Source organism: Syngnathus acus, chromosome 24, assembly GCF_901709675.1.
Source record: "Syngnathus acus chromosome 24, fSynAcu1.2, whole genome shotgun sequence".
Classification (NCBI taxonomy): domain Eukaryota; kingdom Metazoa; phylum Chordata; class Actinopteri; order Syngnathiformes; family Syngnathidae; genus Syngnathus; species Syngnathus acus.
The window spans coordinates 404830-429202 of record NC_051108.1 but is presented as its reverse complement, the minus strand read 5'-3'; the positions used below and the strand labels follow the sequence as shown (position 1 = coordinate 429202).

Below are 24373 nucleotides of genomic sequence, written 5' to 3'. Positions count from 1 at the left end.
CTCTCGTTAGCGCGCGCGTCGGGGGCCAGAGGTTCCCCGCCGTGTCGAGCGGAAGCCTGTCAATCTTTGCGTCTCGAGCGGCCTCCGCCGAGCGAGCGCTCCTCCGCTCGCGTGCCTTTGATGCCGGCGCGCTTACAGGTCGCCACATTAGCTACGCCCGCGCGCTCTCACGAGACGCATCCAAAGTTGAGCCTTCACAAAGGTCATGTGGGCTTTTCATCTTTCCAAGTGTCATGAGTGCCGGGTCCGTCGGTTGCTCATCGAAACAGCAGCACCCAAACCGCACGCTTGTTAATGTGTTCATTTTGAGTCTAATTTTCTACTTGACAATACTAATGAACAAAATATTGACGAGTAAATATGAATCAATAGAAAATAACATTAAGTCCATGTTTTTCAAATGTAATGTAGATTAAAAAAACCAAAAAAAGCCTTCCATGTTTCTTCATATTCAAGGATGCTCCCTTTTTGCGTGCTGCCTTATTTACAAGTGAGTGAGCCAGCGAGCCAAGGTGCACACGCACACGCGTGTCTTTGCCACAGGGAAGGCGCCGTCTGCTCGCAGGCGAGAGAGACGGAGAGGACGCGCCAAGGACTCCCGTGATGCAACGCTTCTCGTGGTGAGCCCTCGGAGCCAGGCTCCCCGGAGCCCGCAGGCCGAGTTGACCCCTCACATATTCCTCCAACTTCCTGGACCGCTCTCCTATCACTCCCTCCCTCCCTCCCTCCCATCCCCTTCCCCCTCCCTCCCACCATGGCACGGCACCGCCACTGTTGTCTTTTCCCACCCGGGTGTCTTTGCTCTATTCACGCACACACGCACTTTTCCACACGAGCAGCGGCCAAATGGCCTGCCCTCTGTTTCATATTGCTTGTGGTCAAGTTTTGTTTTTGTCTTTGACGCTTTGACTTTAGCTCACAAAGCCCAGGAGGGCTCCTACAGCCTAGGGAGTGACACACACAGACACACACACTTGCGCCAAGCTGAAGAGTTCCGCTCTGAGAACCTCGGGCATCTTCTCCAGCTTCTGTCAGAGCCATGATGTCATTATGAAGAGGCACAATGCCTCTTCATTACACCCCCCAACTCTCCACATGCACACACAACCTTGACACACACATGGACGCACGCACGCACGCACGCACGCACGCGGGCGAGACGACAGCCTCGGTGCAGGTAAGCCGTTGACAAGCAGTGCAGTGCCGTTTTCACCACGGTGAGCAAAACTTAGCGATCTGCTTTGTGTCCAGTAAGGCCACGCGAGGGCGGCCCGTGCGGGTGGCACGTCCACCTCGCGGTCCAGACCTTCTGGGTTGGAAAGTCCACTCTGCAAAAGTTAAGGTTAGCTACGATGACACACTTTTCCTTTTCTGACACATTTAACTGTGAAAATGTTGCATCGTTGACGGTGGTCGTGCACCTTCTGCACCTGCTGAATGCCATCTCATTTCAAATCAAGTTCGGAGAAATCCGTTTTTTCTTTTGAACAACACTGTTGCTCAAAAGATGCCCTCCAGTATTTGAGCATTCCATCATGGTTTATTTTTTAGCCCCCCCCCCCCCCCCCCCCTCAAATCTAGCTGCGTTTTTGTTCAATTTTATTTATTTTTTTAAAAGTGTCCTGCAAGCCAACAACTGACGCCATGTCTAACAGTTGAATTTCAAGTGAGTGACATTTCCATTGATGCCGCACTCTCACCAATGGCGGGACTTAACATCCCATAAACTGGACTTCAGGTCCGATTAGCCGAGGTGCCCGGCTCCCTCCCGAAGGCCGCCGGACCGCAAGTGTCCGTCTTCGCAGCTCACCTTCCCCGCCGCGGCCCCCTCCTTTCCGTGCGAGTTACCAAACGAGAGGCTCAGATGCGAAAGGAGTCGCAACCGGTGGCCCAAAGACGTGTCACGGCTAACGGCTCCCCCCCGAGACCCGAGGTGTCTCCTTTCGTCGCGCTGCGGGCCCCCGTGATCCGTGTGGAAGGGCCGCGCAGGCACGCCGTCAGCGGCTCGCTAACGCGGCATTAGCCGGGCGCTCGTCTCCTCTCCGTGCTGTCTCAATGCTTTGCTCACGCTCGGCTGCACGTACCTTCTGTGGCTCCGCTCGTTAGCCGCCGAGAACCGCTCTGTCACAAGACCCCCCCCCCCCGACCCCCAAGTGTGTGTGTGTGTGTGTGTGTGTGAGTGTGTAATGCTGCACTTCCATTATTTCCTACGGGAGAAAAGCGTTCCAAATTCAAACCACCAATGGTGTTCGACCTTGGAGGTTCCACAAGAAGAACTAACAGAGGTGCAGATGAGAGCGCCATCAGATCTGTTTCTCATCTTGTTTTTGTGGGGGGGCAGGAGAGGGGGGGGGGGGGGGGCGCTCTGGTGGCTTTGCCACCGGGCACCCGGAGGGGAATGCGACGCCTGTTTAGGAGACCTTCCCGGGAATGTCGCGCTGGGAGTAAAGAAGCCAGCCGCTAATCTGTTTGTTCCTCTGAGGCACGGGTCTTCCCCGTGATGCCACGCGTCCCTAACCCAAAGACGCGGCCCAGCCAGACGACACCTCGTCCCCCTCCAGGGGCCGGGAGCTTCAGAGGGAAGGGGACCCGTTGACGTCTCATCGGTTTTGACAATCATTTGACGGAAGCGACCGCGTTGCCGATTGGGAGACGGAGGGGAAGCAGGTGGGGCGGTGGTGGCACCTTTCAAAGTAGCGGCGGAGGGCGATCTTGAGGGAGCGCCGAGGATCCTCGGAGTCCCGCCACCTTATGGCGTGGCCTGCAGTCAAACAGATGCTGCGGGCCTCACCGGCCTTTGCTGGTGGGAACAGAGGAGGTGCTTGAAAGGCAAGCCACAGACAGCAAGTGTGTGTGTGTGTGTGTGTGTGTGAGCAAGAAGGAGAGACATGCAATACATCTCGCTTGCTAGCTAGATTTCCAGCCAAAAAGCAATTTCTCGGGTAAAGTACAGCTTGCTAAAAAATGTAATCAAGTATTTGTACTTTGCGGCACTGTTTGAAATGGATGGCAAAGGGAGGTTTTGTCGTTTGTTTGAGGAAGGGGCGAGCGGCCGGGGAGGCCGGCCGGCCGGCCGGGGGCTATCGGGCCCTCGTTTTGGAAAAGCCGTGGGCGGAAGTAAGTGGAAGGAGAGCAGCGGCTAGCGGCTAGCGGCTGGCTCCTCACCATCTATTTTCTCTCCTCCATGTCTATTTTTTTCAAGTGATCATATTCTCCCTCTCTGCCGCCAAGCTCTCCACGGCTTGAGTGATTTGCTAAGGCGGTGCGTGTGTGCGTGCGCGCACGCGTGTCTCCTATTAGCCCTTTTTTCCCATTAAAGCAATTTTGCCGCCCATTGTATTCCTGAAGAGGGCCCGGGAAGTCACTAATGGTGCCTTGCGTCCACACTTGCGCGCTCACCGACATCTCTGGCGGCGAGCGCCATCGTCACCTGTCGCCTGATTGCTGTAAAACGCACGCATTAGCATAGAATGAGACGCATTATCACTCGTGGCGCGCTAAGAGGTTTCACAGAAAAAGAAAAGACCTCGCACCTTTGGCGCACAATGGCGCGTGCCGCTGAGATAAATGCGTGTTGTCCAACACGCGTGACACCGCCGCTAACTCTGAAGACTCTGCTGATGCTTTTCAATGGCCTCTTGTTGTGCCTGCGCCGCGCCACGCCACGCCGCTTCCCTTTTCATCTTTTTCATCCTCCATTAGAATAAGTACAGATTGAGAGTGGCCTGCCTGCCTGCCTGCCTGCCTTCCTTTTGTAAGTTGGCGCAAGTGTCGAGCCATCAGATTTGCTTGTTTGTTTTTCTTCTCAGCGGGTGGCCCGTCTTGAATGCGGGAAGTATCCGCCGTGTCCAGCGGATCCGCCGGACGCTCGTTGGGGCTAAAAGGGTCGTCCCCCTCTTGTTTTCTTAAGCCTAGCGAGGTCCTGGCACTTTTGAAAGGCCCATTGCGCTGGTTTTAGACATGGGAGGAAGGTGCAGCACATTTAACTCTTTTCCTCTCGTCTGTTGCTTTTGTGCAGACTGAAAGGGGGGCGGAAGGTCTCGTCTGGATCTCCAAATAGCCCGATGGGGGTCAAACGGTGATGGGGGGGGTTCAAAATGGGGATTCCCGTGCTCGTGCTGTAGCAATTTGCAACGGAATAGACGTGGTCTGTGGTTTCTGTCCTCAAAATTGAAAAGTAGACAGGGGACGGTGATTTGTGATGTTGGACGACATCCTCGGTTGCTTAGTAACAAGCTACTTTGACTCGGTTACATTTCCAAAAATCATGTTGTGCTTACCAAAGTGAAGTCTGTTCTAACGGTTGCCTTTCTCCCTCCTCAGATGGACCTTCAATCACATGACTTTGGAGTCAGCCAGCCTCCTTAACCACAACGTAAGAAGGAGCACACAAGTCCGGTCGTGGCCGCCCTCCTGTGCACTGTGAGTTCATTTGTCTATTTGTCCCCTGCCCCGCAATAAATGGAGCAGAAACCGTTCAGAAAATGTTGTAGCCCTGTTTGCAAGTAGAACAAGAAAAACAAAAACCTTTGTCGCTTTCACGTTCGGATTTACTTTTGTCATTTGCCACAACGCAGTGCGATGGCGCTAATGACATAATTGTTGGGAGTGCGAGTGGCGCTCGCTCGCTCGCTCGCTCGCTCGCTCGCACGCGTTGCCCTCCGTAGGTCTCCGCCGTCCATCTATTTCCATTATTCTAATGCATTGCCACTGATGAGCCGCTCTCACGCAATTACCGGCAGCCAGCCGGCTAGGCCGGGCCCGGCCGCCTTTTAAATATTTTTCTGCCCTCGTCTTTCCGCTGTGACACCTCTCTTTTCATTTTGGACTTCTGGAAGAGGTCGGCGTGCATCTCTCGCTCTTTGGAATGGCTTACGCTATAAATGTGTGTGATCTTGGGCCGTGGATTCTGCCACCTTCCTCCTTGGCTCCCGTTGTCGCGGTCTTGGCCCGCTTGTGATCCCGTGATTGGATCTGGGGGTCTTTTGTGGTGGCTGATGAGAAAAAATAAAGCCAAGCGGTGCGAGGCGGGCAGATGGACGCTCGCCCCTCTCCGAGATTTGCCGTCTGCATCTTTAAGGCACCGCTGGCTGGCTGGCTGGCTGGCTGGCTGGCTGGCTGGCTGGCGGGCTGGCGGGCTGGCGGGCTGGCTGGCTGGCTGGCTGGCTGGCTGGCTGGCTGGCTGGCTGGCTGGCTGGCTGGCTGGCTGGCTGGCTGGCTGGCTGGCTGGCTGGCTGGCTGGCTGGCTGGCTGGCTGGCTGCATGCTAAGCAGCCTTCAGCGTCGGAGCACAACGCGTGGCCGCCCTGCAGCTGTCATTGCCAACCGCTAATTGAAGATTGAAATGCAAACGTCATTTTTTGTCTCGATCCAATATCGTGAAAAGTAGCGTGGATGTGCCTGACGCGCTTTGGCTGACGTCAGCCTTGTCACTTAGATCGCAAAATCCAAACTGAGCCTTTTGCTTTGTTTGACACAAACAAAAAGACACATTTGAGTGTGTACGACTCTTGCCAATAAGCCCGCGCGCGCGCTTGCGAGACGCTTGGGCGACGCTTGGGCGACGCTTATGAGATTTAGCAAGTCAACAGATGCCCCAAATGTCTGTTAAACATATTCCAAACCTGATTAAAAACATCCCAATGGCTGAGAAATTGACGCAGATTGCGCCTGACCCTTTTACCTTCCCCCCCCCCTTCCAAGCATGCTGGGGGGAGCGTGTGATGGTTGACACCACGTAGCTTTCCATCACGTCCATTTGCCGCCCGCGTGTTTGGGTAAACGTGCCGATTACAGCAGATTACTTACACTCTTGCTAAAATGGGCATTAACTCGGCCCGAGAAACCTGCTTAAAAAGAACCACATAGTTGGAGGGAGGGGGAAGGGTTTTTTTTTTTTTTTTTTTTTTTAATCATCTTGGGCTCCAGCCTGGAAGTCGCCCGTCCACAACTTGAAGCCCAAAGTCTCCAAGAGAGGCAGGCAGGCAGCTACGCAGGCAGCCACGCAGCCACGCACGCAGGCAGGCAGGCAGGCAGCCACGCAGGCAGCCACGCAGGCAGCCACGCAGGCAGGCAGGCAAAAGCCATCAGGGATGTAACGGCACGTCCTCGCTACCCGGGACGGGCCGAGCCGGCGGAAGCCGCACGGATGCCCGAGCAGCCTGGCCCGGCACCAGACGGCCCTTTTTAAATCTGCTAGCAGGGCTAATCTCTAATCTGGAGATTTGCTCTATCTGTCCACCGCTTCTCTCGCCCGTTTGGAGATCGACAAATGGAGCAATCTGTGACTATTTAAAAAAAAAAAAAGAGAGCGAGAGAGGCATTCATCCCCAAAATGTGTTATTAAAGACGATCTGATTCCCTGGGCCGGGTCGGCGGCGGCCACGCGCCGAGCCCCCCGACACCCTTCTGCAGATGGTCACATAATAACGCCCAATCAGCCTGATTACGGGCTGGAACGTCAGGCAACGCCACATTGTTCGCGTTGCTATTTATAGCTTGCGTTGCCCACCAAAACCTTTGCAGCCAAAAACAGCCAGCCCCGCTTGCGCTCTCCAAATGCTGCCGAGAGAGGAAGGGAGTTTGTTTGCAAGCCATTTGCAAGTCTTTCAGAAGATGCTGAAAGATCTCAAGTTGTTTGCTTGCACTTGGCAGCCGTCTCTAAACGGCGCCGCCTCGCCATCCTTAGGCCCCCTTAGGCAGCCATTCGGCCCCATGGCCAAGTGACCCAGGCTCATTAGGAAAGGCAGCGAAGAAAGGAATTAATGACTTAATTGCGGAGGAGCGAGATGGGAGAAAGCGGCCCGAGGGCCTGCGCCAGCGAGGGATTGTGGGACGGCTCAAGATTTTTGGGCCTGCTCCAAAGCAGATGGCGGAGGCTCGTCCTTATCTGTGCGTCTCTTCTTCTCATTGTCCGCTCGTCCAGCCCCCCCCCCCCCCTCAGCTGAGTGACACTTTGCAAGTTTTGAGCGAGTGGCGAAGGACGCTGCTTGCTAGCTGCAGGCTTGGCACGTCGCTCTTCATTCCACGGCAGGCTTTCCCACTGCCAAGCCGCTTCTGCTGCTTCACAGACTCTCCATGAGTGTGGAGAAACACGCCAGAAGAGCCATCCCCGCCCCACCCCACCCCACCCCACCTCTCCAACTCCTCTCTCCGCACCAATTGAGACCTGAGCGATACGCTAGCTCCAGGAAATTCTGGCTCCGTTTGCTCCAGTACTTTGTCCAAGGTTTGGGTGCAATAAAGTAATCAAGAGGACGGAGGAAACGGCTCGCCGGCTTCTCGGCAGCGTCTTCCGTCGCTGCTGCCTGAAAAATGCAAAGCCGTGCGCCTCGGGCTCTGTGTACAAAGTGAGGCGTGCCAATTTCCCCCCATTTTGCGCGTCCCGGATGGCAAAATCACTTTGTGGATGTTTGATTTGTGCTTGCAAGATGAGAGGTGAGGGAGTCGCGCTGGCTTGAATGAAAGCCCGCCCCGCTCAGGTGTCCATCAGATGCCATTTGTGCTTGCAAGATGAGAGGTGAGGGAGTCGCGCTGGCTTGAATGAAAGGCCGCCCCGCTCAGGTGTCCATCAGATGCCATTTCTACTTGCTAGAAAAATAGTCGCGAGTCCGGCTGACCTATTTTTCCATCTGCTTCAATCACGAATCTTTCAATCATGCTCACCGTTAGAACCTTTTAGTCAACAACGCACATGAGTCCACTCCGAGAGGAGGAAGCGAGGAGATGCGGCGCGGCCAGATTAGCATGACAGAGATGGAGCCGTCGCCCTGGGGCATCCTCCAAATTTTCTCTGTTCCTCTCCAGCTCTTTCCCACCCGTGTGCTCTTTCTCGGTAGACGTCTGAAGGGCCCTCGAGTCCCACCTCCGCAGATACTGAATCAAAAAAGACCGCGCTCAGATGGCAGGAGACAAAAAAGGGAGACGGGGGCCGGTGGGGCCCAGGTTGGGCTGTACTTGAGAACTGCGCTTCTCTATAGCAGGAGGTGAGACTGGAGAGGCGGGTCACGCATTAGCATGTCTTTTGTGGTTTTGTCACTGGTGAGAAGAAGCAGTGAAGTAAATAGCCGCGGCGCTGCCTTGAGATACAAGCGACCCCACTCGCAACTTTCTCCACACTGTCTCGTACCGGCCGGCCGAAATAACAAAGTTTCCGGTTGCCGAGCGGTATTTACACAGCCTTGCCGGCTTAAGGCCGACTATGCAAATCTTCCCGTCATGCTGGGCTCGTCCGCTCGTCGTGCTAATGACCCAAATGATGACATTTGCCCTCGGGGAGGGAAATAATCACAAATGACTTTTCTCACCTACGTGGCGCCACAAAGCTCAAGCGCGCCATCTTCAATGGCGACACTTCAATGGCGGCTGGCGCATGGCAGGAGTCTTGCTGGGCGACGGCGGCCGCGCTCAGCAGTCGCCGCCGCCGCCGCCGCCGCCTTTCAACCGCTCTTGAAAAACAGATTTGGGCGCTTTTCATTTTGCCCCGAGCTCAGCTCCTCAAGGTGATCCGACTCGCAAATTCTTTGAAGCGCAAGATCAATCCATCCGAAAGAAGAAGAAGAAAAACATAAAATTGCCCATAGTTGGCATAAAACAAAAAAAAATTCCAAATTGCCCTCCAACTTCCCTCGTTGTCAGCGTGTAGTAGCAAGGTCACATGGCCGTCAGTTCAAATACAACTAAAGCGCTTGAGACCTCCATAGTATTTGTTTATTTATTATTTATTCATCACTCTTATTTATTCATTGTTTGTGCCTTCTTGTTTTTATTTTTTTTGCGTTGTTTACCTGGATGTATATTGTGTACTATGTCTGCTCCCCCCCCCCCACCCAGTAGGACGAATGATAATAGCGCAAAACAAAATGAGGAGAAGGCGTGTAAAACGCTTGGGCTGAGTGTGATTACAGCTGCGGGCGTCATTAGGCGGCCTCTTTAGCGTAATTGATGGAGTGGCTTCTCGTAGCGGACCCGAACGGACCGGTCGAGGTGTCCCCGTTTAGTCGGACTCATCTGCATTCGGCCCGTGACTTCACACACTTGAGAGCAAAACAAAGCGCGTGTGTTTGCATTTGATACATTTTGCCCCGTAATTGCGCAAATGCAAGGCTGGCCTGCCTGCCTGCCTGCCTGCCTGCCTGCCGGCCGGCTGTTTGCATTTGCTCAAGGATCCCGACCCTTTGCAAATGACACGTTTTCTCCGGCGCGGCGCGGCGCGGCGCGGCGCGACTCTCCCCGTACATTAGGTGCTTACAAAAGACAGTGCACTAATGCATCATCTAATTGGCCGAGGCTCCTGCCTCCGCCTCTCTCTCCATCACTCTATTAGCTCAGTAATTACCCATATGCCTGGACGAGCCTCTGCGAGGCGGGCGTCCGCGTAATGGCCGCCTCAAGGGCCCTCCAGCGGAGCAGAGAGGGGCCGCGGTCTGGGAACACTGCGAGCGCTCCACCACGAGCGAGCGAGCGAGCCAGCGAGCGGGCCAGCGCTCCTCCGCTCGCTCCCAGCGCCGGAAAACAATGGCCGGCCGCTAAAAGGAGAAGTTTGCCAGAGCGCTCCTTCTGGGATCGAAATTGAGGCAAAGAATCTTGTCCAATTTTATCATTGAGATTTCTTATCCAGCCTTTTTTTTTTTTTTTCGGCGCTTCTGTGCCTGGCTTGTTGGAGAAGTGGACCTCCAACAATGGTGTCCACTGTCCACAAGTAAAGGGGAAGCTTGAATTTGGATGCTCACGTTTTCAACATAAAGGAGAACAGAAGGAAATATGACAACTCTCCCAACTGTGGCTTTAATTGGAGCTGGCCCGGGCAGGCCTGCCGCTCTTGAGCCGTCGTCATCTTCTCTGCTGCTCTTTTTCATATCCTTTTAAAAAGGGACATGGCAATCCTCCAATCGTTTATCTTTAGCCTCTTAATTGAAATCGCATAATCTGTCGCAGAGTAGCCCCCCTTCCCTCACTCATCTCTTCCAAAAGGAATACAACAAAGGGCTTCTTAAATAATTCCCCGGCTTTTTGAGCCGCGTGGATTACGGCGGCCGGCCGGCCGGTCTCGTCCCTCCTAAAGCACCCAAGGCAGATTTTGTCACACTCAAGCTCGTATGATCTCTTTTGCAAATCAGATAAATATAGAAATAAAAGACATTGCGCTCATGCTAATATGCGCCCTGAGAGGGCTGCTTAATCTGGATTTCAGGCCAGCGCGGCGAGGTATCTTTGCGAGATCACGCCGGGGTCCTCGGCCGGGCTGAATTCCCGCGCTCGCCGGCGTTCTCTTTGTGCTAATCTGTTGGCACGCAGACCAAGGTTCAAGAGGGAAGGATTAGGGCAGATCTGAGCAAAGCCGATGCGAAATAAGGCCCGGCGACGGGTTTGCGCCGTCCCGAGGGAGCGCTCGGCCTCCTCGTTGCCGCTTTTTTCCTCCCTTTCGCATAATTCCCCTCTTCAAATCTCAGACCGACCACTCTGAGTGGAAGCCCCCCCCCCTCCCCCAAAAAAAAAGGCTATGTCCACTCTGCAAATCCTTTTAGAGCTACTTGACGGCGGGAAATCCGTATTACTTAGCGACTTTTAACTCGGTGCTGTTTATTTACATCAGCGCACAGAACAAAAGCACTTTTCGGACCTGGAGTTGCCCCGCTAATGCCTTATTCAGATGATTTCTCGCTCGACGGACGGACAAGGTTTGCAACTTTTAATTGTTGGCCGTCCTGGCCGCCGCCATTAGCTGTGGAGACGAGAGGGCTAAAATCACTTCAGGTAAATGAGTGTTTGCACTGGAGGACCGCTCAAGTACAGTTTAGCAGTCCTTCAGCCGCTTCTGTTTGCCAGTTGGGAAGATGAGGAGGCTGGACGGGTCACCCGGGCCGGGCGGGGCGGGGGTCCCACTGCAAATCCGTGCGTGCGTGCGTGCGTGCCTCTCCTACCACTGTCTGAAAATGCTTTCATTTGCCCGAGTTGTCTTTGTGGAAATTCCATCTCCTAACGGGATGCCGATGAGCATCTCCTGCCTGCCTGCCTGCCTGCGTGGCTGCCTGCCTGCGTGGCTGCCTGCCTGCCTGCCTGCGTGGCTGCCCGCCCGACCGCCCGCCCGCCCGGCCTTTTCTGCCCTGCCCGCTCGGCTTTGCTTAATGGGGGCTCTAATCGGATAAAGTGAGGCAGGGAGGAAGGAGAGCGCAAGCTTTTAATGAAGGAGCGATCAAGATGCGAAGGACAGTTGTTTTGTCATGTCTCCAATTAAAGAGCGCAAGCGGGGAAACGTGGGCCCTCCTCCTTTGCCGGCATTCACGGACGGCATTTGTGACCCATGAGCGAGCAATAAGGACGCAAATAAGCGCTGATTTGCGCCGTCTGTTGGGGCTCCTTGCTCCGTTCTTGCATCTAATGAGCCACTCCTCACGTCATCCCCGCAGCATGGCTTTGCGCTCTTACCAAACTACATGTTGTGCAAACAGGAGCTCCTTCCTTTCTTTCTTTCTTTCTATCAATTATTATCGTCCTAGTTTTGAGGATCAAATGTGGCTGAGAAGAGAAATAGCACAAAGGTGCCCAAGGAGGACAACAAAAGGCCACTTCTTTTGCTCACTTTCATATATAGAAAGATATCTTTTCCATTCAGTGGGCGGCATGTGTGGCCGTGTGCTCCCCGGGAGTTTGAAAAATGTCTTTTGCGAAGATTCAAAGACGACGCTAAGCTGATCAGCGTCTCGGTGTGCGGTCAACGGCGGCGGCTCTTTCTCGCCTGCTAATTCTTCCCTCTCAACCAAGAAACGGCGGCGTAAATGTGACACGTCGAGGGACGCGTGCCAGAAAACACAAAGTAACCGGGTTTGTGCGGGTGACCCCCTTTGACTCCTCTGAGCAGCCTCTTTTTGTTTGCACATTGATTAACAACCACCGCAGCAAAAAAGAGAAACACTCAATAATCTGTTTTCCCAAATGATTTGTAATCACCCTTTCAAATATTTGTGCGTCCTTTCGGATTTCTGACGGCCACACAAACAACGGGAGGAGGTGGGGGGGAAGATCCATCCATAAAGAGAGCCAGAAAAAAAACACACACACACACGCGGGCGGAACAGTTTGAGGATGAACGCTGCTAATCCCGACCTCAGCTAACGCTAATGCAAATGCGTGTTTATCAAATGTCACATCGACGCTGCTCTTTGTTCTGTGATTGTGGGAAAGAAAGATTGAGATGACGAGAGAGCATGTGTGGGTCCTAGCAAAGAGGGCAAACTTTTTGGGTGTGCAAGTTGCAGGAAGGAGGGTGACGCCGGCCGCCCCGGGGCCGGCCTCGGGGCGCGGGCTTCCAAGCGGCCGCCGCCTCCCGCTCCAGCGTTTCAAACAAGCCCGCCATATCTGGTCGGCTCCTTCCTTGTGTTGTGCAATCTCGCCCCCGCTATTGTGCCAGCGCTCTCATAAACATACTTCATACGCCGCATCTCTGGAGTGTATGCCATTGTTCCTGGAGTAGGGGGAGGGCGAAGGGGGCGGGGGGGTCGCCGCTCTCCAAAATGGACGCCTCCTGAAACAATGCTGCAAATTTCAAAAAATCCTTGACCACTTACTCAACTGGAAAGAAAATTAGCCAGCACAAAGCGGCGGCTGTTATGTTCACACCCTAAATGGCGTGAAGTGGACCTGGCGCCATTAGCGACAATTATTTTAGCCCTTCACACCGAGTTTGGTCTTTGCGATGCATTGTGTCGCGCGGGCGCCCGTCGCTGGAGGAGCCGTGCGTGCGTGTGCGTGAGTGCGTGCGTGCGTGCGTGCGTGCGTGCGCGTGTTTGCGGTCGGGGTGGTCAAGGTAAGGCTCAACACAAATATTGGGACACCTGGACAGTGAGAGGCAATTAGCTTGAGTTCACTTGATGCATTGTATGATTGCTGGGCCAGCAGCAGCAGCAGCAGCAGCAGCAGCAGCAGCAGCAGCAGTGTTTTGAGGCTCCATGCTATGCAGTCCATTTGCTTTCAATGAATTATTTGCAATTAATACATCAAAAAAACAACTCAATACGGTCGTCGGGGGCGCGCTGCACTTTTAAATCTTTCAAATCAATCCTTTGACTCTTAAATCCCATCTCCATCCTAAATGGAGTCGCCACCTTGCGCAATACCTTTTCCTCTGTGGTCCACTTTTAAGGCGCAAGGTAGCACTTCAAAACATGGCAAAAGTATCCAAATGCTTGCCATTAGAGAAAAAAATAAAAATATGTTGGTAGGTGTGAGACGCGTGGGTGGTTGGCCGCGACGGCGGCGGTGGCACCGGAGCTTAACGAGAGGTGAGCCAGAGGAGAAACGGCGCAAGGGCAGACCAAGGGAAGCAAGCCATGCCAGAAGGAGGGAGCAAGCCAGTGAGAGATAGATAGATAGATAGATAGATAGATAGATAGATAGATAGATAGATAGATAGATAGATAGATAGATAGATAGATAGATAGATAGATAGATAGATAGATAGATAGATAGATAGATAGATAGATGGCAGCCAAAGAGGACAAGGAAGATGTTAGGGTTTGCAGAAGCGCCAAGAATAGAAGACACAGCGCAGGTGAGCACCAATGCAATGCAACAATCCAAGTAACCATCAGGCGCCCTTGTCGCACGCTCGCTGATAGATGGATGGACGGAAGGCGAAGGAGAAGAAAGTAACAACGGGCGACAGTGATGGAGCGCGAGTGCACGCCAGCGTCACATTGCACACAGCTGTTTTGCGGCGGCGGGCAGCACAAAAATGGAAGCGAAAACTTTCCGTTTGGAGCCAAATATGCGCAGCGCTCGTGTGTGTTTGGAGCCCATCCCGCGCGCCGCTCCGAGGCCGGCCCGGCCCGGCCCGGCCGCAGCCTCCGGGCCAGCCCCGGGGCCCGGATCAGCGCGCAGCTGTGGCCCACGGAACATCGATTGAATGTTTATCAGCGTATTCTGGGAGAAAATTGGGAGATTGGGCAGCCGCTTGTAAAAATCCAAGCCAAACGACGGTTTGAATCTTATTTGAATGGGACGCAAGTGGATCCCGTTCCGTCCGGCAGGTTTTCCTTTGTCGGACCGGCCAGGCCTGACCCGGCCCGACCCGGCCCGGCCCGGCCCGGCCCGGCCCGGCCGCTTTGTGGTGAAGGGCAAGAGCGGTCGGTGCACTTGCGATGCACTTGTGACATGGAGCGCTATTGACAGGCGGGGCTCGTGCCCCTGAGAAAACCTTCACAATTCAATCTCATTGATTCCCACACAAGAGCGAGCGAGCGAGTGAGTGAGTGAGCGCAGGACGCCGCCTCCGGTCCTCACCCTGAGTCATCGCACACTCACACGCACATCGGGCTGCAAATAGGAGCGCAATCCTCCACCGTGTCTTCATGCTCTCCAGTTGTTTGTTTGTTTGTTTGTTTGTTTTGGATCATTTTGTGTGTGCGACGAGCATGTGCAATGAGCAGGAGGAAAAGCAAAGTGGGTGGGTGGGAGGCTGTTAAGGGGGGGGGGGGGGTTGTATGGGTGGCACAGAGTCCATGTGTTGTATGACCTTGGTCACTGCTGAGGGGACCTAGTTTCTTGCCAAGCCAATCAATAAGCTAAACAGGCGGAGGATGGCTATTTGGAGCATGGGAAGCCAAACTCAAATACTGATAGGTTATCTGTCTGTCCCAGCACCACTTCTGTGCAAATATTGGACCAGCACATTTTTCACGGTGACTTGCATTTGGATAAAAAAAAAAAAAAAAGGATGGGGGGGGGTGCACGAGAACGAGCGAGCGAGCGAGCGGGTGTCGAGTGGGCCACTCCACTCCGGTCTCACCTCGTCAACCCAAACAACAAGTCTGTTCTGTCTCTGTTGTGTCCCAGGGTCCGGCGTCGTGAGAGTCGCACGGGCAAATTCCATGATGTCGCTCAACATGAACTTGACGGTAATGTCTTAAATTTCTCCCAACATCGCTTGATGAACACATTTCCCAAAATTCCAAGATGTGTATGTAAGACAAAGCAGATACTAGATGGCTTTGTTTTAGCTTAATGCTAGCAAACAATGCAAAACACCATATACAGGCTAATGAATAGCATCCCTATCACGGCCTGAGAAAGCTTTCCACAACACACGTAAATGGATAAGGTAACAATACTCACAGGCAGATATTCTTGCAATATTACATTCAAAATTAAATTCAGCAAAGAATGATGTCATGAATTTGCTGTCCTGTTTAAGAATGTCCCTATGTCGTTGATGTGCTTTAAGTCGAATATTATCTTCTTTGGACTGACTATGATCAAAAATATTTTTCCAGGCAGGCTCAGAAGTATTCATCAATCAATACGACTGGCAAATATCAGTATAGGCAAGTAAAGTCAGGGATTTGGTGTTGTCACGGCAACACGTGTGCAATCGCAAAAGCTGTTTCTGTGAACAGCTTACCACACTTTTATACAAATATTCTTGATTGCACCATTGTACTTGAGCCATCGTGTGTGTGTGTGTGTGTGTGTGTGTGTGTGTGTGTGTGTGTGTGTGTGTGTGTGTGTGTGTGTGTGTGTGTGTGTGTGTGTGTGTGTGTGTGTGCGTGTGTGTGTGTGTGTGCGCGTGTGTGTGTGCGTGTGTGCGTGTGTGTGTGTGTGTGTGAGAGCACAGAATGGCACATCCCTAAATGATGCGCACTCCATGATGGCAGTTGGATGTGATCAATAATAGATGAGTGACACACGCCAATGCCTCTGGAGGGACTCCAGACAATGTAGCTCATGTGTGTGTGTGTGTGTGTGTGTGTGTGTGCGTGCGCGCAAATGTTCCAACACAACAACAAAAAAAAGTCAGACTTGGAATGGGGTGGAAGAGCGAGCGAGCGAGCGAACGAGCGAGCGCTTTTCCCATCAGGTGTAGCAATCAAAGGCGAGACTGGAACGATGACTTCAAGAGCAGCGTGCGGCGGTGAAAGCGCATTAATAATTGGAGAGGAGCAATCAAAGCGCAACTGTGACATGAAATAAATGAATTAAAGGTTGGGGGGGGCGGGCGGGCGGGCGGGCGGGCAGAAGGGTAATAATAATAATATCGCCATCTGGATAGAAGAGTTTCCTTTCCATGCGAGCGAGCCCACATTTGACTTGAAATGTTGTCCCTTTTTGAAACCAAAACAGGAAGCTCTTCATTCTCCGCCATACGTCATTTTATTTGGCAGCAAACATATTTGTCTGATAAAATGTTAATAGTCGGCATAAAGATGTGCTTTGCCATCTTCGCCACATTGCCACATTTTCTCTCTCGGAAGTAGCCAAGCACCAAAATATTAGAAACAGCTCTCGGCGCTAAATGTAGAGGGAGGCGTGCGTGTACCTAATGAAGTGCCCGTCTGTCTGCGCGCCCGTGTTAGCGTGTTAGCGTTTGCTAGGGTTGCGTGGCCGTCACGCTTCGCTCTCGCCGTCTTGCCGTTCGGGCGTGTCGGCCGGCCGCGTCGGCCGGCCATGTCGGCCGGCCATGTCGGCCGGCCCCTCGTCCTTCTCGTTCCAACTCTCTTTCGCTCGCTCTCTTCTGTTTCCCGCCTTTGCTCGCTCGCTCGATCGGCGACACTGGCCACCGCTCCCCCTCCCTGACCATCTGGGCCTCTTCTACATACACACACACACACACACACACATGTAAGTGTACACAAGTAGTGAGAGAGCATTTCTCCTCTCAAGAGGGCGTGCAGTGTGTGTGTGTGTGTGTGTGTGTGTGTGTGTGTGTGTGTGTGTGTGTGTCACTAAAAGGCTTTCCCTTGGCCAGGTGGACAGCTGCTACTTAGTAGCTTTCCAGCCCAGCCAGCAGAGTCAGGGAGGGAAAGCTGGCCGCTGTACCCCGAGCCTTTATCCTCCCAAACAATACTTGACGGCCACAATGCGCAGATGCCGAGGCGCTTCTCGGCATCCGACCTACATTGGTCATTTCTTAGCCACGGTCTTGGTTTGGTGTCGGCCCATCCCATTTGGGTCAAGGTAATCTGCGCGGGGCCTTCAGAATGGCAAGCGCCGGCCCGTCCACTGTGGTCGCACTGGGACGGACGGCTTGTGTCACCAATCCAATTTGATATATTTGTCTATATAGGGACCCACAATTTCTTTCTGCGCATTATGTACATTGCAAACGTATCGAAGTGAGCGCGTGGCAGCGGTCGGCAGCGGTCGGCAGCGGTCGGCATGAAAAAGCCTGATCTGATCCGTCCCCGGGGCCCCGTCTTTGTCTAGCCCTTAAATGGAGGTTTAGCCCGCGCCAGCGAGCGAGCGAGCGAGCGTCGGGGTACGGGCTCAATGAGCTTAATCAAAGCATTAGGGAGGCCAGCCCTGAGGATGCCCCCCGCTACCTCCCGCAGAGATTCGCCGGAAGACGCCGGCCGGCCAAACCTCCGGATTAGCCCGCTTCGCTTTCCTCCGGCACGCTGGCCTCAATGCCCGCACGCCACCCACGCCAGGCAAACGGATCGAGCGCGCGTCCTCAAAGAGATCATTTTGTCAGCGGCTCCGACTTTGCTAGAAAATGGACGCGTGGAAGGATGATTGTCTTTTGTACAACAGTATCAAGCTAGCCGACCTTTCTTAAGATACAGTACATAGGAGTTGCTTTTGTTTTGCCTGTCACTCATTGTAGAGAAAGAAATAATTGAGGAAGTACAATCTAGCACCAAAATAGCAAATTATAATTCATACGGTAATAAGAAATAAATGATGACGAACAGTTCCGATATCACGTATATTTGTCAATAGATAAAAAGTCAATGAACTGGAGTCAAATCGTATAAGGTACACGACAGCAAATCTAGAAAAAGAATTGATCCATTGAAATCTTGAACGGTGCCATCCAATTGGAGCTTTGGAATATTTTGCTGCTGTACACTCGCACTTCATTTTGCGTTGTTCCGAGACAACGTGTCCTTGACGCCGTCACGTCCTCCTCGCCCGCCGGCGCGTCTCCTATTCTTAATTGATTGTGGACGATTGTGTTTCTATTCCATCGGAAGCTTTGCTCCGCTTATGTTTGGGCGTTCTTGACCCGATAAGGAGGATGGGAATTAGCGCTCGTGCCGTTTGCTCCACTGGAGGCCAGATTAGGTGGCAAAGATTAGAAGCGGGCCGGCCGACGCTCCCTCGTGTGGGCTCCGTGGAGATGTTGGGGCAAAAAAGGAGGGATGAAAGAAAGCGGCTTAGACTGTTGAGACAAGTGCACGGCGGAGAATGCACAAAAGGAGGGGTGTAAATGGCGGATTCTTCGCAGCTCAAAAGTTATCACGCGCCGGCGGCTTTGTGCTCAATCCATTTAAGTGAGTCCCTAACACGCCCCCATTGTGCGCCTTTTAATGGCGCAAAAGTGACTTGTGCGAGGGGGCTATCGCCTCTTCATGGGGATTACGGCTAAGTGCTTAAGTTGCGCTCAAACCCGGATTTGCTGGTGGCAAAGAGAGCGGCAGCCGCCCGCTGGGGGGGGGGGGGGACCCTTAGCAAGTGAGGAATTGTGTCAGGATGGCAGCCTTTGCCTCTTGTGTGTCTGCAGGGGGGGCGGGCAGGCAGTTGGGCCAACACTTAACCATTGGATCCATAACTGCTTGTGAAAACACAATGCAGTCCAAAGAATTCTGTAAAATCCCAAAAAAGGCTTGCAAGTAGCTCAATGTCAAGTCAAATGCGCTGCAGATGGAACCAGACACGTTCCGCCATCCACGGCAACTTGGAGCGAGCGAGCGGCGGCGGCGGTGGCGGCGGCCTTCTCCTTGACCGTTGCACATCTTTTGTGCTCCCGCTCCCTGTGCTAACAAACGGCGGCGGGCGAGGTGAAAGGCGGAGCACCTGCCCGTATTGTCGCGCACCTTTGCCTTGAACACACAACGGCCGACCGACAAAGGCCTGTCAAAAGCCGAAGAAAGGGGCGGCGGCCGCCTATTCAAACAGCGCTCGCTCCTAGCCTCGATCTGCTCCTCGGAGCCACCCGGCCCATTGTGCCCGCCCGCCTGTACGCGCCTTTTGTGGCCGCCCCACGGTGATGGCGACCGTGATGATAGCCACGGCCACGATGATGACGAGGAGGAGAAGCAGCTGCTGAGGGTTGAGAGACGTGCAGACAATGGGCGTGTTTACTCAAGAAAAGCCACACTGCGCATGCATGTGAGCGCAAGCTGAAAATTGGAGAGAGAGAGAGAGAGAGAGAGAGAGAGAGGGAAAAGAGGAGATCCATTTGGAGAGAAACACGCGCTCGTCTCGTCTTTGAGGGCCAGCTGGGCCAAAAATAAGCCAACTTTTGGACGTGTATTTCCGTTTTGATCAAGTACGTTATTCTCAAGTATGGCGTCGGGAACGGCGTTTCCACTCTGCTCTCGCTCGGGCCATTCCTTAGGATGCCAACGTTTGGCAACGGGCTCGCTCACTCGCTTCCATCTTGCGCCCAGACTGGTGACATTGATGTTGTTGTTGTTGTTGGGTTTTTTTTTTCGCTTGCCGACTTAAGCTCCAGATGCTGAGAGGCTCCTTGCCCTGGCACTGCTGCAAGAGGGCCAGCGAGGTTAATGCACCCAGGGAGGAAGCCAAGCAACCAGCTGTTGGCCTTCTAATGGTGAAAAGCGCCCTCCCTCCCTCCATCTATTCTATTCTTTCCACCACCCCCCTCCCTCTATCAAAGAAAGAAAAGCCTGGCCAGTAAAATGCGCTCAAATGGCAGAACATCTGCTGGGAGCGTTTCAGTGCAGCCAAGAGCATCTTAACTCCTCCTGAGCAACAATATGAGGCCATTTTTAGGACTTAGAAAGAGATAAGAGGAGATAATGGCTGCGTGCGGGGGGAGCGAGCGTGGGGCTAGCTGCAAATGCACAACCAGGACGGAGGGAAGGAAGGTTTGCGGGGCCAAAGAAAAGCGCTTTGGGAAACAATGTCCCGCCATTGGAATTGTAACGCGGACGTGGCTCGCTTCCCAACGGATGGAGTGAGTGGCTTTGCGAAGGCCGCACCTTTCCACTCACACTTGTCAAGCATTCTGATGCCTGTCATGAATGGACAGAAAGGACACCTGCTGTCGCCGTGCAAACGTCCTTTTCAACATTCCTCCCTTCTCGTGCGATTTTCAATCAATCATTCATGACAATGAATTTCTGGAAAAGAAATGGATTCAATATTGCTGGAAGAAAGTCTTTTGGCTTTCATCCAATATGACAACCATGGACAAAATATAGTCATTGATGTTTTTAAAAAAACACTGATCAATTGCAAGTATTTGATATCTGAAAGTGAAGGGGGTGGGTGCGGAATGGTCTTTGATAACCGTCATCCAAAGAATGGAAATATTTGCGCATGATTCAAGGCATGCAAATGTGCTAGATTCAAAAGTGGCAAAGCCAAAGACACATTGCCATTGTTATGCACGCACGCACGCACTTCTTGTGTATCCTCATCACATGCTCTTGTCATGTACTTTGGAAATGAGAAGTCGCGACAGCTGAGTTGACCGCTCCGTCTGGGCAGCTAAGATGAATCTGTGTGTGTGTGTGTGTGTGGAGGGGTCAGTGCAGGCGCCACAGGGCCCTCACAAGAGCCCTTTGACACTCAGCTGTTTAACAGCTTAAAGTGTCTTTGCTCAGTGGATTAATCGTGCGCGCGCACGCACGCACACATATCTAACAAGGAATAACTGCTTACAAAGGCACTCGCACTTGCACTCGCACTCGCTGGCTGGCTGGCTGGCTGGCTGGCTGGCCGGCTCGCTTACGTATGGTCCAGGTCGTCACGCCTCATTCAGTCGCCCTCTCATGTGCAACTCAACACGCCGCTGACAGGTGCTGTTGCATGAGACAATGGAGCAATAGCGCCGTGCTCGTGCGTGCGTGCGCGCGTGCGTGCGCGCGTTGCCCAAATTGACAGTTTGAAGTGGAAGAGAATCTTGAGTGGCTCTCAGAGACGAGCTCGGCGACGCTTTGATGGGCCGACAACAAAGATGGCAGTTTAGCATTCATTACGTTCTAGAGGGACAGAGCGTCTTTGATGAGCGGCCGCCGGGCCCGACTCGGCCCTCCTCGGCCCGGCCCGGCCCGGCGGCATCTGTCAGGCCCTTTGCGATGCCGATTTGAATACAAACATTGCAGCCAAACGTGCGGATCGGCAATACCATGGCAGTCACCCAAAACAAAAACTAGACAGAGAATAGAAAGATGGATACCAACGAGGTGCCTGACGACGCTTGTTGCTTTTGGGAATAAACGTTGGTGTCCCAGGTGCAGGGCGGGTCCGGGACCCCGAGCCCCCTCAGGATGAACAGGCAGGCCACCGGAGGCCGCCACTTCCTGGCGGGCGCTCTTTGTAAACGGGAGGAGCAGATCAAACGGCCGGCCGGCCGACCGAGCGACCGACCGACCGACGTCCGTTGTCTTTGCTGAGTCAGGCGGCAGGAGAAGCCAAACACGCGGGAGCCATTGAAGTTTGCAAAGTGACAAGCGGCTTGACACGAGGTAGCGCGGCGGGCAAAGGCAGCCGAGGTCAGCCTGCTCTTTGAAGTACAGTCAACGCTCGTCATGACTTGGGGCTTCCCCATCCGTCTGTCACAAGGCGTCCATCGGGTGCAAATCTGCCATATCCATTTTTCAAGCCCTTGCTGATGACATTTTGATTTGCTTGAAATACCTTTTCGTTTTGTTTGTTTTCCGCCGCCGCCGCCGCCGCCGCCTTCCGGCTCCGAAGACACTGGGGATTATTTTTGTCCTTATCGGCTTCGCTTGTCGGGCACATTTGATGCTATCGGCGGCCGGGCGGCCGCGTTTGGACCTCTTTGATTCTTCGTTTACGAGCACCTCACAAAAGTCATGATTTCATCGGAATTCCCCCTCGGAGGTCGAGATGATCCGCGCTCTGGCCCCAGCACAGGAAGCGGAGTCGCCGGGCCGTACTGTAGCGGTCGGTCCCTGGCGTCTGGGCCGGAACCAGGATGTGTTGCTAGGCGCGGGGATGATTGTGTCAGCACTTGCTGAGCGCTTTGTTTCCTTACAGGTGATCTCCTGAATGGACAATGACAGATATACGTTTCCTGCTATTTTCCAGCGCTTTGCAGGAGGCCATCACGAAAACAAGGAGGGGCTTCAACCGCCCGCAGTCCGTCCGCCAGACGCTTTCGGCGAGGCCTCGCAAGTGGGTGGGTGGCTGGCTGGCTGGCTGGCTGGCTGATGAGCAAATATTGAGGAAGTCACTCTTGATTTCTGACGCGTTTGATGAACTGCGAGGAAGGGGGGGGTCACCATGGGGGGAGGCAGGACGCCGGCGTGTGGCGGGTTAGCCGAGGTCAGCCCTGTCCTTTGCGGCTCTTTGACTTTAGCGACAACAGACGAGTTTGAATTTTGTTGTGATTTCCACTTTGACGTGGCCGCGACAGGACACGGGAGCACGCTCCCGATGACGGGCGATTAACGCTAAAGGATATTAGCTCTCGGAAAATGCCTTGCCCCCCCCCTTCACTGAAGTTGTTTTATGAAACACGCCTGTCGCTCAGGAGCGATTTGGCCTCCCTTTGTTTTGGGACGCCAAACGGCGACAGGGGTCATCTCTTGTACGGCCGCCAGGAAACATCTTTACGATGGACTTTTAATCATCGCCCCAACCCCTCCTGCGTTACTCTGAAAATGGCCAGTAATAGCGCTTGCTCCCCGAGTGGCTGTTCCTTGAGATTAGCATTGAAGTTAGCGGCTAAATATAAAGACGTTCTCTCTATATATAAACGGCTTCCTGTCATTCACACGGCAGCTGGACAACAGGAGAACACACGCAACAAACACTAACGAGGCCGCGCCGCGCCGCGCCGCACGCCGGCCGCCAGCATTACAGGCTGCCTTTGAACAATTTGACCCCCGTACGCTCCGAGTGTTTAGTTTTGATGGGTGGTCACGACCTCCACAAAATGGCAAGCCACAAGCGTGAGCTAGCCACATCGCTAGCATGATTTATTTCCAATCATCTTACAAAGTGGATTGGAATCAAGCTGCAAGTTTTTGGGGCACGGAGCAAATATTGGCAATGTAGCACGGCAAAAGTTGAGCACGCGGGAGCCGGCGTCGCCTTTTGCCTCGTCCGCCACCCGCCGACGACACGGCAGGAAACGCAAAGGTCAGCGATGCCCCCTCTCGCTTCATAAATCACAGCCGGCGGAGCGGGTTCCTGCGCGCTTCAAAGGCCTTTTGTTTCTCCACGCGGGCACGGAGGGAGGTTATCGGCGGGCCAGCGGCGATAGAGGCTGGCCGTCGCTCCGTCAGTGAAAGCGACCTGTTTTGTCAGGCGGCGTGCGAATGCTCGTTAGGTTAGGGGATTGTTTGGGTTCCTGTCTACGGGTCGGCCAGAGTCCGGGTCGCTCGCCCTCCGACACCGTTTGGATTTTCACAATTTGGCGGAGACGACCGTCGATCTGGGTCACTCCAGGGCAAAAAGACAGTCGGAGCATCAATTAGGCCACGTGCTCGCTCGCTCGCTCGCTCGTTCTATGCGAGCAAGGAGAAGGACGGGGGAGGGCGTCTGATCACTAATCACTAATGCGCCGGCTAACGCTAGCCTAGCAGCCCTGTGTGATCTCCGGCTAACCTTGCCCACGGGCCTCTTTTGTCTGCGCGCGGCTGGCTCCGGCCTCTCTGCTATTGAGTGGCTGGAGATGGGAAGGCTGTAGGGGGCTGTAAAGGGGGGGCGGGGGGGGGGGGGCGCAAATCAATGGCCAAATCGCTGGCACTGTTCTCAGGACAGTGACCCAAAAGCCCCAAGCTGGCATTGGAGCCGCCTCCCTCCTGATTGACACTTGAAAGGTGATGTGGCCGCCCGGGGGCGCCAGCCGGGAAGCCTCCGTGCGGGCAAACAGCTGGTGACATCTGCACAAAAGCAAGTTGAAAGCGCGGCGCCGGCGCAAGAGCCTTTCCTTTTGTCCAAAGCGCACTTTTAGCCTTTGAAAGTGCCAAGTATGGGCAGCAACAGCACAACAAGATGCCCCCGGGTTATTTGTTGCGCTGTTTGATCTCCTGCCGTGGAAAACTATCGGCTGGGTAGATATCCACGTGCAGTTAAAAGCCGTCTTTTTAAGAGGGCAACCCCCCCCCCCATAGCCTCGTTCCCGTTCAATGAGCGAGTGCTCAGGAAGCGGAAAGGGGGCCTTATCGACTGGCGTTCAAAAAGCCCAAGTGACACGCCACGGCATGCGTGGCCAGCAGGAGTGCTCTCCCTCCCTCCCTCCCGAGCGTGTGGCTGAAGTCGTTCCCTTCAAGCGTCACAAAAATTGGCCACCTATTTTTTTTTTCACAGGGCTTCTTCTCCTGCCTGACAGCCCCGTTCCTCGTAACGTTTCTTTTGTTTTGGCCTAAAGGGTGAAAAGGTCACCGGTGCGCCGGCATGACTCGTTGCCGGCCGCTCGCTGACTGAAGGCTTCT

General features: G+C 53.8%; 2 long non-coding RNA genes across 2 annotated transcripts; both read left to right on the top strand.

Annotated features, from left to right (window-relative positions):
* The first annotated feature begins 542 nt into the window (after nucleotides 1-542).
* Nucleotides 543-4362, top strand: LOC119118441. The gene is made up of 3 exons (XR_005096716.1): nucleotides 543-1177; nucleotides 1252-1342; nucleotides 4324-4362. It is a non-coding gene; the product is annotated as an uncharacterized LOC119118441 (long non-coding RNA).
* Nucleotides 4355-22069, top strand: LOC119118440. The gene is made up of 3 exons (XR_005096715.1): nucleotides 4355-4422; nucleotides 14832-14893; nucleotides 22020-22069. It is a non-coding gene; the product is annotated as an uncharacterized LOC119118440 (long non-coding RNA).
* Nucleotides 22070-24373: the final 2304 nt, after the last annotated feature.